Here is a 12939-nt window from a genome sequence, read left to right on the forward strand (position 1 = left end):
GAGGTTGCAGGTAGTGGAAGCAGGTAGGGAGACTGACAACAATCTCCGGGAACTGCATGGAAACCTTGGGTGAGAGGAATAGAGTGAAGGAAAGAAGGGAGAGTTTGAAGTAAAGGTCATAGAGTCATAGAGTGATACACTGTAGAAACAAGCCTGTGTGGACATTACAGTCTGAACACTTGAGACAATGTGACTTTGATGTACCACCTAGTTACAGCATTGATCAATCCTTCGTGTGCTGGAGGAAATCCTTGCGGACGCTGGGAGAAGGTGCACACTCCAGCAGACAGCACTAGGTCAGGACTGGACCCAGGTCGCTGGGGCTGAGACTCATCTCTACCAGCTGAACAATTGGGCCACCTATTCCCTTGTATTTCAGATTTCCAGCATCTGTATTTAGTCATAGTCAGAATGATACAGCATGGAAACAAGCCCTTTGACCACAATTGCCCACAGCGGCCAACCTGTCCCAGCTACAGTAGTCCCACCTGCCCACATTTGGTCCATATCCCCCCAAACCTGTCCTGTCCATGTACTTGTCCGTTTCTTAAACGTTGGGATAGTCCCAGCCTCAACTACCTCTTCTGGCAGCTTGTTCCATACACCCACCACCCTTTATGTGAAAAAGTGACCCCTCCGATTCCTGTTAAACCTTTTACCCTTAAATCTATGTCCTCTGGTCCTCGATTCACCTACTCCGGACAAGAGGCTCTGTACATCTACCCAATCTATTCCTCTCATCATTTTATACACCTCAATAAGATCACTCCTCATCCTCCCCACGCTACAAGGATAGAGTCCCAACCTACTAAACCTCTCCCTATAGCGCAGACCCTCTAGCCCCGGCAACATCCTTGTCAATCTTCTCTGTACCCTTTCCAGATTGACAACATCTTTCCTATAACACGATGCCCAGAACTGAACACAATACTCTAAATGCGGCCTCACCAACATCTTATACAACTGCAACATGACCTCCCAACTTCTATACTCAGGTCTGATTAAGGTCTGATCTCTGACAAAGGTCTGACTAAATATTAGCTGACTCTAGTTAATATTTTGATCTGAACTGTCATTTTGCTTGTGAGGGTGTGAATTCAGCGTGTCAGTAACTCAGTACGACATTTTTCCTTTGCCAGTCTGGCTATCAATCTGACATCAATTCCAATTACTTTTGCTGCGGCAGGAAAAAACCTTTGTGACAGACATTGCCACAGCCACACACTGCTAGCAAAGAGCAAAATGCCATTTGAGCAGCACACGAAGGACTGATTAATGCTGTCACTAGTCACTAGTCACATCAGTCACATCGTCTCAAGTGTTCCAGACTGTACTATGCAGCAAAATGACAAAACGTTTTCAGAAGGAGAGATCACAAAATCAAACTAAATTTTGGCTCATCTGCAGGTTACTGACCAGGGCTGATTGAAGGAGGCCCCAGCAGATGCAAACTGGAGATTTGCAGCATATAAACATTGCTAATGGAAGATAATGGGAGACATGGCAGTGTTGGGAAATGGGGCAAACTCCCCTCTCACAGCCAACAATGGACCATTGTGTGCTCCACCTTTCAAAGTCAGCAATGATGATCGAGGATTTGTTCTTTTGCACATCTCTCTTTCATTTGTTCTATGTACCTTTTCATATTTTTAGTTCAATGGCCATATTTAAAAGGCAGTTAGATGTGGCCCTTGTGGCTAAAGGGATCAGGGGGTATGGAGAGAAGGCAAGTACAGGATACTGAGTTGGATGATCAGCCATGATCATATTGAATGGCGGTGCAGGCTCGAAGGGCCAAAAGGCCTACTCCTGCACCTAGTTTCTATGTGTCTATGTTTCTATATCTCCCATTTCCCTTTCCCCTGACTGTCAGTCTGAAGAATGGTCTCAACCCAAAATGTCACCTATTCCTTTTCTCCAGAGATGCTGCCTGACCTGCTGAGAATGCCCCTGTCCCACTTAGGAAACCTGAACGGAAACCTCTGGAGACTTTGCACCCCACCCAAGGTTTCTGTGCGGTTCCCGGAGGTTTTTGTCAGTCTCCCTACCTGCTTCCACTACCTGCAAACTCCGGCAACCACCTGCAACCTCCGGGAACCGCACAGAAACCTTGGGTGGGGCGCAAAGTCTCCAGAGGTTTCCGTTCAGGTTTCCTAAGTGGGACAGGGGCATTACTCCAGCTTTTTGAGTCTATCTTCGGTGTAAACCAGTATCTGCAGTTCCTTCCTACACATCTATTCTCTACATACCTCATCAGCACTAATCAGGGGTGGCACGGTGACGCAGTGGTAGAGATGCTGCCTTACCCGGCAGACACCCATGTTCCATCCTGACAATGGGTGCTGTCTGTACGGAGTTAATACATTCTCCCCGCCACCGTGGGTTTTTATCACGTGCTCCGGTTTCCTCCTACACTACATAGACGTACATGTTTGTAGGTTAATAGGCTTCAGCAATGATTGTAAATTGTCCCTAGCATGTAGGATAGTGCTGCCCGTGCAGGGATCGTTAGTCGGCGCGGGCTCGGTGGGCCGATAGGCTTGTTTCCACGCTGTATCTCCCTAAACTTTAAAATCGAAGCCCCAGGAGAAGTCCTGCACAGCTTGATATAATCTCCCAGAAGAATATTCTTTCACCTGCATTAAATCTGTTAAACCGTAACAATATTTTCGATCCGCGTGATTTCAAATTCAGATGCCAGCGGTAAATAGACGTCTGGCATCTGAACACCAACAGACTGCCGATAGATTTAAATGTGATGTACTTTCCCCACTGAAATGCCTGACTTTGAAGCCTATCAAAAAGAGTATCAATTAAATATAAATAGACAACAAGCTAACGGTGGTGATTTGCAGAGTAAATGTTTATCCGTAAACCTCAGCTCACATAATGAAACAAGGAGCAGAAACGATTCAAATTGTACATCTCACAACAGATAAGGGACTTATCACCCTATATCCCTGTGGCAATTACAAAGCAATGTCTAACTGATTGCAGATCTAATGCTCTCTGACTCAGTCTGCCACTTAATCTTCACTGCACACCCACCAGTTACTGCAAATTTGTCCCTTATCAAAATGAACGCTGCAGCGCTGACTGCTAAATCCACAAGTATTCTTAGCAAACTGTGGATCCGCTGCACCAGAAACCATGGTGACAATCTGGTTGTCGGGTGTACAGGTCAGGACAAAATGTAATCGCCAAAATGATCTGAGTTTTATTGGCTCATCTCCGAGAGGAATTCATTTCACTCAATAACGTTCTCCGAACATCGAACGATCATCCCATCACAATTTGCATTACAATCACTGCATGGAAATCAAAAAGCATTCAAGGAATGACAGAGACGCAAGATATGTCATTGAGTCAGTGATACAGCGTTGAAACTAGGCCCTTTAGCCCAACTGGTCAACATGTCCCATCTATACTAATCCCACCTGCCTGCATTTGGTCTATATACCTCTGAACCTGTCCTATCCATGTACCTGTCGAAATGTTTCTTAAACGTTGCAATAGTACCTGCCTCAACCACCACCTCTGGCAACTCATTCCGTACACCCACCAGCCTTAGTGTGAAAAAGTTACCCCTCTGAATCTTTCCCCCCCCCCTCATTTTAAACCAATGACCAGGTATTGGAACCAGCTGTTTTTCTCCACCCCTTTTCAGGTGGAGTCAGATTCAATTCTTCGTCAGGGTCTATTGGTGTCTTTGCACAGTCACTCCACCATTAAGACATCCTCCTTAGTATTATCAGAATCTAGTTATATCATGTGCATCAAATGGGTGACATGGTGACGCACTGGTAAAATTGCCGCCTAACGGTGCCAGAGATCCGGGTTCGATCCTGACCAGGTATGCTATCTGTATGGAGTTTGTACATTTTTCCTGTGAGACCGCGTGCGTTTTCTCCGGGTGCTCCGTATCCGGTTTCTTCCCACATTCCTAAGACGTGCAGGTTTGCAGGTTATTCAGCTTCTGTAAATTGTCCCGGGTGTGTGGGATAGAACAAGTGTATGGGGGGATCGCTGGTCGGCGCAGAAGGGCCTGTTACCAAGCTGTATCTTTAAACTAAAAAGGGGAGATTAACTGGAAATGACCAACCAGATTAGCTGGCAGCATTACATTCAGATGTAAACTCCTGGAATGGAGTCAGTGGATCAAAGCTACGATGGGCATTACTGTATATTAAAGGGTCACTAGCTCTTCACTTGAGAGGCAAGATTAATTTATAATCACTGTATTATATTTCTGTTTGGCTGAAACTACCTGCTCAAGGTTTGGCTTTTTGACAAATGATTAAATCTGCAGGTTCACAGGATGAGGAATTGCTATCAATGTTTTTTCCAACAATTCTGTACTTTGTTCACAGCAAATCACCAGAACATGTTGTTTATGATATGAAAGTGTTTCTCTCTTACATGCTGTGCAAGGCCAAAGATATGGCAGCAACTTGTCAAGGCTTCACGGGCTGTATAACTATATATCACCTTCCCCAAGCCAACAATGGACCATTGTGGGCTCCACATTTCCTTGATCATTGTTGTTTTTTGCATATCTTTCATTAATGTACCTCCTATATCTCTCGTTTCTCATTCCAGACTCTCAGTCTGAAGAAGTGTCTCGACCCGAAACGTCCTAATTCCTCTGGCAGCCCGTAAACATGCATTCACCTTATCTATGCCCCATGATTTTATACATCTTCATCCACATGTCAGTCTCTCATACTGCCTGGATTAAAGTCCTATCCTGCCCAACCTCTCCCTCTGATTCAGTCCTTCAACTCCTGGCGACATCCTCAGAAATCTTTCCTGCACTCTTTCCACCTTAAGACATTTAAATTGTTCATGAGAAAGCTTTTCTTAATAAATTAATCATAAATGACAATTAAAGCAATAAAAACAAATTGATAATTTGATATGACAATATCCCTTTGGTGAATTTAAAATGAATAAGACTCTCGCCTTCAAAGGTTCACCAACATTTTTACCTGAATATATTTCACAGACTGTTTATTTTCGGATCGAATTAAACTACAGACAAAATCATTGAATAATTCACGATATGCTGGTAAATCTATTGATTTCCGTTATAATTTTGTATCGAAGTTAATCTAATTCACAAGAAACAGTTTCTGTCTCAGGGCAGTGAGGGAGAGTGGAGAACGTCCTTGCTTACTTCAAGCTGTGAAGAAAAGGCCAACAGAGTTTCCTCTCAAAGCCTCCTTGCTCTTATGGTATCGATGCTAACCTGTGTCATAAACTTCACATCATATTGCTCACTGCATTGCTCGCTGTTTGTTGTCCTTTCCACGGGTAAAATGTCACAGAGCGTTGATTGAATATCGTGATGGAGAGCACATTCGACGAGAACTAACGCGACCAAAAACTTGAATTACAGTGTGATCTAAATTCTAGGAAACATGATCTCAGTTTGTGTTAAAACTGTAGGAACAAGGAGTCTGAAGAAGGGTTACGGCCTGAAACGTTGCCTATTTCCTTCGCTCCATAGATGCTGCTGCACCCGCTGAGTTCCTCCAGCATTTTTGTGTACCTAAGGAATTACGCATGCTTACCAAAAGGACATAAAGTGCTGGAGTAACTCCGCGGGTCAGGTAGCATCTCCACAGGACATGGATAGGAGATATTTTGGGTCGGAAACCTTCTTCTGATGGGTTCTATGAGCTTCTTGACATGTGAAGTTTAAACAAGCTGTGACCATAATACTGCACATGATTACTCAGGAGATTGGAGGCAAGGGAACTGCAGATGCTGGGATCTTCAGTGAGCCACAAAGTGCTGGAGTAGCTCGGCAGGTCAGGCAGCAAAGCTGAGGGAACGGACAGGCAACGTTTCAGATTTTTTTTAAATACACCTAGTGCTGGAGTAACTCAATGGATCAGGCAACATCCCTGGAGAACAAGAATAGGTGAGGTGATGTTTTGGCAAGTGTTGAGGAAACACACATGGCTGTGACCCTTCCTCAGACTGAAAAGGTCTGAAGGAGGGTCCTGACCTGACATGTCATCTGTCCAGTCCCTCTAGAGATGCTGCCTGACCCACTAAGTTACTCCAACACTTTGTGTTTCAATCATTCGGGAGATAGTTTGCTTTCAAATTGGTTTGGAGAGCTGAACCAGAGTTAAATTGTTCCAAACATCATTAATTTATAAACAAAAACTTTAATAAAAGAAGGAGCAATAATCTTAATGTCTTAAAAAGGCACTTAAGTATAGCAATGAACTGTGATTGTTATGATCTTTGCACACAGTGAGGTTTAATAGCTGAGTTTTCCACTGTTTGTGTTAGAATGGTCTGGTTCATTTGTCTGCTTAATGGCAGAAACAACAGACAAATGGCGGAAATAATAATCTGCATTTATATTGAATTTCTAATACAGCAAAATGTCCCGAGGTAAGTTAGATATATTGGCAACTTACCCACAAAGGGAATTAAGAAAACATTTAATCAGTCGTACGATCAATGAAGAATATTTTAGACAACGTGCTAAAGAAAATAATATAATGGATGATGACAGATTTAGAAATTAATTCCAGAGTATGGGAGTTGGAGAAGCAATGAAGAGTGACCTCTCTTCTTAAATGTTGGAGAAAGGGATGCAATTTGGGAACAGTTCCGTCCAAGCCCGCAAGAAATCGGAGCGAATTGTGAACGCAGCCCAAATGATCACACAAACCAACCACCCTTCCATTGACTCCATTTATACCTCAAGCTGCCTCAGCAAGGCCAGCAGCATAATCAAGGACAAGTCGCAGCCTGGCCACTACCTCTTCTTCCCTCTCCCATTGGGCAAAAGGTATAGAAGTGTGAAAACGCACACGACCAGGTCCAGGGACAGTTTCTTCCCAGCTGTTATCAGGCAACTGAATTATCCTACCACAACTAGAAAGCAGTCCTGAACTACTGTCTAACCAACTTTCTCTTTCTTCTCTCTCACTTCTAGTTTCTTGCATCAGAAAAACACCCAAATCAGGTTGGAAGAAATTACTGTAGCTCGTAATTTATATTACCTTTATGGTCAATAAAGTTATTTGTGCTCAACGTGGGTCAGCCTGTATCCTTGTATTATATTAAATTCCTTTTCTCATTTAGCACCCTGGTTGTTAAAAATATGACGCATGTTCTAAAGTGTCTCCTAAATAATTTAATATCCAAAATACCACATTGAAAATTAAAGAGGTCTGAAAAAGAATAAATCGTGGAGACCTTAGGAGCAGCGCAAAATAATTTCTGCTTTGCACATTTGTCTTGGCTGAATGCATTCCAGTGGTGAATGGAATATTCAAGGTCCGGGTCAGAGGATAGTTGGTTGCAGATCCAGGTCAGGCTATGATTAAACATGGATTAATAAGTCCCGGCACTGTCAAATGCGCTTTGGTGGCAATTTGCCATGTTTCGCAATGGTACGTGGCCTCTCTGAGACTGCTTGCTATTTTTAAAACAATTGTTAAGTGCAACATTTATATGTTGGGAAGACAGACAGTGTTGGAGTAACTCAGCGGGTCAGGCAGCATCTCTGGAAAGAAAGGACAGATTACGTTTCGGGTCGGATAGTGTTAATGTGCAGGGGTCGCTGGTCGGTGCGGACTTGGTGGGACGAAGGGCCTGTTTCCAAGCTGTATCTCTAAAACTAAAAAACTAAAAACGCTTTGACTTCCTTCGAAGCTTTTGGAGATTCGATATGTTAATGAATACTCTCTTGAACTTCCACGTATACAATAAAGAGTTTTGTTCCAAACCATTTTAAATTTAGTTCCCAACAGAGAACTGTTTACATAAGACATTGGACCATTCGGCCCATCGAGTCTACTCTGCCATTCAATCATGGTTGATCTATTTTTCCCTCTCAGCCCCAAACTGCAAACAAATCACCATTGTAGTTTCAGAAACTGCTGGAGCCAATTCCCACCGACAACATCTACATTTTAAGGAGCTAACCTTTTGAATGCAAAAATAAAATCTTGTTGGATTTCGTAAATAGACTCATAGCAGGATGTGAAAGACCCAGTTTGTGAGACATTTTGTTCACTAACTAAAAAAAGTGAATTGTGACAGTTTGTTTATTTTTTATTTTTTAGACAGTTTTAGGCAAGGGTAAAAGAAGATGAAAACTGCAGCTCAGAACATCAGCCAACTCTTATCATTAGGGAAACTCAATGTTGCTGTTGGCAAGGAAAGCAGATGGATTGTTTTCGATGAAAGCATTAAACTCATTCATCAAGTCATCGGACTTCTAAGAGGAAATGTCAACCAAAAGGCATGTCCTTCGATTGTCAAATGTAAACAGATGATTAGTTGCTTGGAAAGTCCGACATGTACCAATGTGAAGACAATTGTGAATATTTTAATTGTTTTGCCATTGAAAAAAAAAGATGTTTGTTGAAAAAATTGAGTTTTTATATGACATAAAATGTTTATAATTATTGAAGACGGTTCTTATTGTACAATGTCATTCAACATGGAGATGGGAAGAGGGGCAGGATTCACGTTAGGTCAAGTCATACCAAAATGGCTCAGTGACGCGGCTGGAAGAACTACTACCTCACAGCGCCAGAGAACCAGGTTCGATCCTGACCTCAGGTGCAGCATGGAGTTTGCACGTTCTCTCTATAATTTGCCCTTTCATGTGTAGGGGGGTAAATGTGAAAGTGGGATAACATAGAACTAGTGTGAAAATGCTGGAGTAACTCAGCCGGTCAGGCAGCATCTCTGGAGAATATGGATAGATGATGTTTCGGGTCAGGAATTGTCCTGAGTGTGTAGGATAGAACTAGTGTATGGGTGATTGCTGGTCGGCATGATCTTGGTGGGTCAATGGGCCTGTTTCCACATTGTATATCTAAACGAAACTCAACTAAACTAAACTAAAGATAGACACAAAATGCTGGAGTAACTCAGCGGCTCAGGCAGCATCTCTGGAGAAAAGGACTAGGTGACATTTTGGGTTGAAACTCTTCTTCACACTGAGAATCAGGGGAGAGGGAAACTCGAGGTATGGCAAGGTTCAGTGATTTGTTCTGAACCTTTTCATACCTCTTGTTTCTCTATTCCTTTTGTCCAGAGATGCTGCCTGACCCGCTGAGTTACTCCAGAATTTTGAGTCTATCTTCAGTGTAAACGAGCATTTGCAGTTCCTTCCTACACATCGAACTAATGGTCGGCAATGGAGTTGGTGGGCAGAAGGGCCCGTTTCCATGCTATATCTTTGAATTAATCAATCAAAAATGAGTTTCTGCTGTACATCAGAAGAAAAAAATACAGTGTATGGTCTTTTTTTTTCTATTTTGGACAACTCTGGTGATGAGCCTTTCATATCTTGCTGTTGGCTGAAATGCGAATTATAGATCCATTTATAATGCTTTCACCTCAGAATCGAAGGTTCTAGTCCACTCTAGAGCCTTGAGCACAAACCTCAGCGGATGCTCACGAGCACTGAGGGAATGCTGCAGCTTCAGAGAGAATGAGGCTTCAATCAAGACTGAATAACAACTAAAGGTAAAAGAGCAGGAGGAGGCATTTCAACTTCACGTTCACAACAAGATCATGCCTGATCCTTTCTCTCAGCACCATTTTTCTGCTCTATCCCTCGATCCCTAGATCCTTCGACCCCTTTGGTATCCAGAATTATATTAAAATTCAAGAGAGTGAAGATGCTGGAATCTGGTGCAGCTTGATGTTTCGGAAATATATTAATTGGTTCTAAATGCATTAATTCCTGAGCCTATGCTGCCCTCTGGGATGGAGAATTCAAACGAATCACCATTCTCCTAGTGAAGACATTTCCTCCCATTCCAGTCCTAAATGGCCCATTCTAAATGACGTGCTGTGACTTCAAGTCCTAAACTTCATCTTGGAACAATCTTCCTCCCCACAACTATTGTTCCAAGAACTTTAATAAGGTAACCTCATACAAGAGTACAGCGTAGGATCAGGCCCTTCAGCCCATGATTCTGTGCTGACCGCAATGCCAAATTAAACTAATCGCTTCTGCCCACACATGATCAGTATCTGTCCAATTCCCTGCCTGGGAAGGGAAAATGGGACTGATCAGATCACTCCACAAAAAGATAGCATAGATCAAATGGGCCGAATGGTTTCCTTCTGTGCCTTCATGGTTAAATGATTAGATATAGATGTTCAGTAATTGGAGCTTCAGAATATGTTCCAAGTGATTATCCATTTCCCCCAGAAGGATGCTGAAAGAACAGGATAAGCAGTAACAAGTACAAGTCGTAGCCATAGACTCAAATGATCTTTAAAGCTTGTGAACTCTGCAGAGCATCATCATGACTTGATCCCACAATGCAAAAGCAGTCTGTACATCCAACATTAGTGAAGATTTTATGCTGCATGGTCCAAACAAAAGAGCAGAGATGATAAGATTAATTTTGTACCAAATTCTTATAGTAAGGTAGGGCAGAGAGCATTGGGAGTAGGGGGGAACAGGAGGAGACAGAGAGTGGAGGACAGAGGAGGTGGAAGGAAAGAGAGAACATTTTGACTAGTGACCCACTTCCCACAGAAAGGAAGAAAATGTTTGAATTCATTGTAAATGCAGTCATACTTTCCTCCATTAAGTCCCAGGGCAGCTGGCAAGTGAATTCATACGTTCATAAGTTCTCGGAGTAGAATGAGGCCATTCAGACCAATAAGTCTGCTCTGCCATTCAATCATGGCTGATCTATCCTTCCCTCTCAACCCCATTCTCCTGCTTTCTCCCCAAAACACCCTGAAAAGATGACCGAGAAATCCCATCTCCAGCTAAATCATCCATTCTGTTCCATTGGAATCTCATGCACATGCATAGCCACAAAATATTAAGTGTGAACTGATATATTAAAGATAAGCAGGATTCCCTGAGGGTGCATTTATTACCAAGATATTTAAGTATTCACTGTGAATTAGAGGGGAAGCTGAACACATGCTCAACCACGAAGCAGGAAAAGACGAATAACTGGCAGTAATCCAAGCCCAATGCAAGGTTTCAGTGATGTTGGAAACTGTATCGGCAAAGTGCACGTGCCTTATAATTAAGGCAGATAGGCTTCAGGCACTTTAGGCAACTAAGGCTGTCTGCACGGAGTTTATACGTTCTCCCCGTAACCACGTGGGTTTTCTCCGGGAGCTCTGGTTTCCTGCAATATTCCAGATGTACAGGTTTGTAGGTTAATTGGCTTTGATAATAATTGTAAATTGTCCCTAGTGTGTAGAATAGTGCGAGGGTATAAGGTAGGTGATCGTTGGTCAGTGCCGGTGGGCCGAAGGGCCTGATGCTCTGCTGTATCTCTAAACTAAAGTAAACTAAACTAATCCCAGCTGTCCGAATTGCTGAGTTCAAGCTATTTTTCTTTTAATCTATGGTGGACCTGGTGTGGCATGAGTGCCACCTCCCACTTTGCTCCTTGCGCCATTTATACTGCAGTACTAGATGTTACCAAGGACATCACGGCCTGCGGCTTTATACAGAATTAATTGTGATGATGCTTTATGGTGACTCATTGCCAGTACTTTGTGAAACAGTGTGCACACATTCTTCCAAACAGCAAGAATTGCTGGGCAAAGAGCACAGAGGCGACTGCATTGCTGCTTCATGTGGAGAGAGTTTAGACATACAGCGCAGAAACAGGCCCTTCGGCCCACCAAATGCGCACCAACCAGCAAACCCCAACACTGTCCTACACACCAGAGACAATTTATTTTTACAATCCAATTAACCTACCAACCTTCACGTCTTTGGAATGTGGGAGGAAACCGGAGGGAAACCCACACAGATCACGGGGAGAATATACAAACTCCATACAGACAGCACCAGTAGTCAGGATCGAACCTGGGACTCTGGCGCTGTAAGGCAGCAACGCTACCGCTGCGCCACCGTGCTGCCTCATGCCGTGCTGCCGCCCCATTGCTGAAACATTGCTAGAACTAGCCAAGGGCAGCACGGAGGCGCAGCATTAGAGTTGAAGCCTAACATCGCCAGAGACCCGGGTTCGATCCTGACTACTGGTGGTGCTGTCTGTATGAAGTTTGTACATATTCCCCGTGACCACATGGGTTTTCCCTGAGTGCTCCAGTTTCCCCCACACACCAAAGACGTATGGGTTTGTAGGATAATTGGCTTTGGTAAAAATTGTAAATTGTCCCTAGTGTGTGTAGGATAACGTTAATGTACAGGGCGATCACTGGTCGGCGCAGACTCGGTGGACCGAAGGGCCTGTTTCCGTGCTGTATCTCTAAACTAAACTAAACTTCTGCAGTGATGTCCTAAAGCTGAACTCACACCTCCAAACCTAGTAATTACTCCATTCTAAATGGGTTTTCAAAAGGACTGCTTTTAAATCCAGGTAATTTAGCCACTGTGCTGGACTAGGCTGAATGCTGTATTTTCAGCTGAAAGAATTTGCATTCGGGTTACAGCAACCTTAATTAATTTGTATAAAGTTCAACGAATATCCTTTATTATTCCAGAGCGGCAGATAGAAAGGTGTGCCCTTTTGAGTCCAATTTAACTCTGGTGCCAATGTTCATAGCTGCACACCCGACATTTTCACAACCTCCCTAGCAACCACATCCCAGTATTCATTAGCCAGCTGCAAGTCATTTATTCTAAATGCAGCAGCAACGCACCCCCAAGCACTCGAGTCAACACATTGAGTTTCCTTTGTAAAATAAACTCATATAACGATTATTTTTTGCTTAATCAAAGATAAAGCAGGGGAAGCAGGGTCTCAAACCGAAACATCACCCATTCCTTCTATCCAGAGATGCTGCCTGTCCCACTGGGTTATCCCACCATTCTGTGTCTATCTTCGGTGTTCATCGATTGATTCACCAAGACACAGATGACAACTTTGTCTCCTCCCCCCCCCCAGTGTTAGGCTGTCACCCAGTCAATGAATTCCATGATTAAACGATGTATCTAAT

At 43.3% G+C, this 12939-nt stretch overlaps 1 protein-coding gene and 1 long non-coding RNA gene across 4 annotated transcripts in view; one reads left to right on the top strand and one right to left on the bottom strand.

Annotated features, from left to right (window-relative positions):
- LOC129708261 (uncharacterized) overlaps positions 1–12646 on the top strand; it is a 33482-nt gene extending 20836 nt beyond the window's left edge. Inside the window, exon 3 of the long non-coding RNA XR_008725314.1 lies at positions 8097–12646. This is a non-coding gene — a long non-coding RNA (uncharacterized LOC129708261). The remainder of the gene's footprint in view (positions 1–8096) is intronic.
- Positions 1–12939, bottom strand: part of LOC129708260 (zinc transporter ZIP11-like) — a 515212-nt gene that overhangs the window by 322112 nt on the left and 180161 nt on the right. The gene's annotated exons all lie outside the window — the stretch shown is intronic.

This window comes from Leucoraja erinacea, chromosome 23, assembly GCF_028641065.1.
Source record: "Leucoraja erinacea ecotype New England chromosome 23, Leri_hhj_1, whole genome shotgun sequence".
Classification (NCBI taxonomy): domain Eukaryota; kingdom Metazoa; phylum Chordata; class Chondrichthyes; order Rajiformes; family Rajidae; genus Leucoraja; species Leucoraja erinaceus.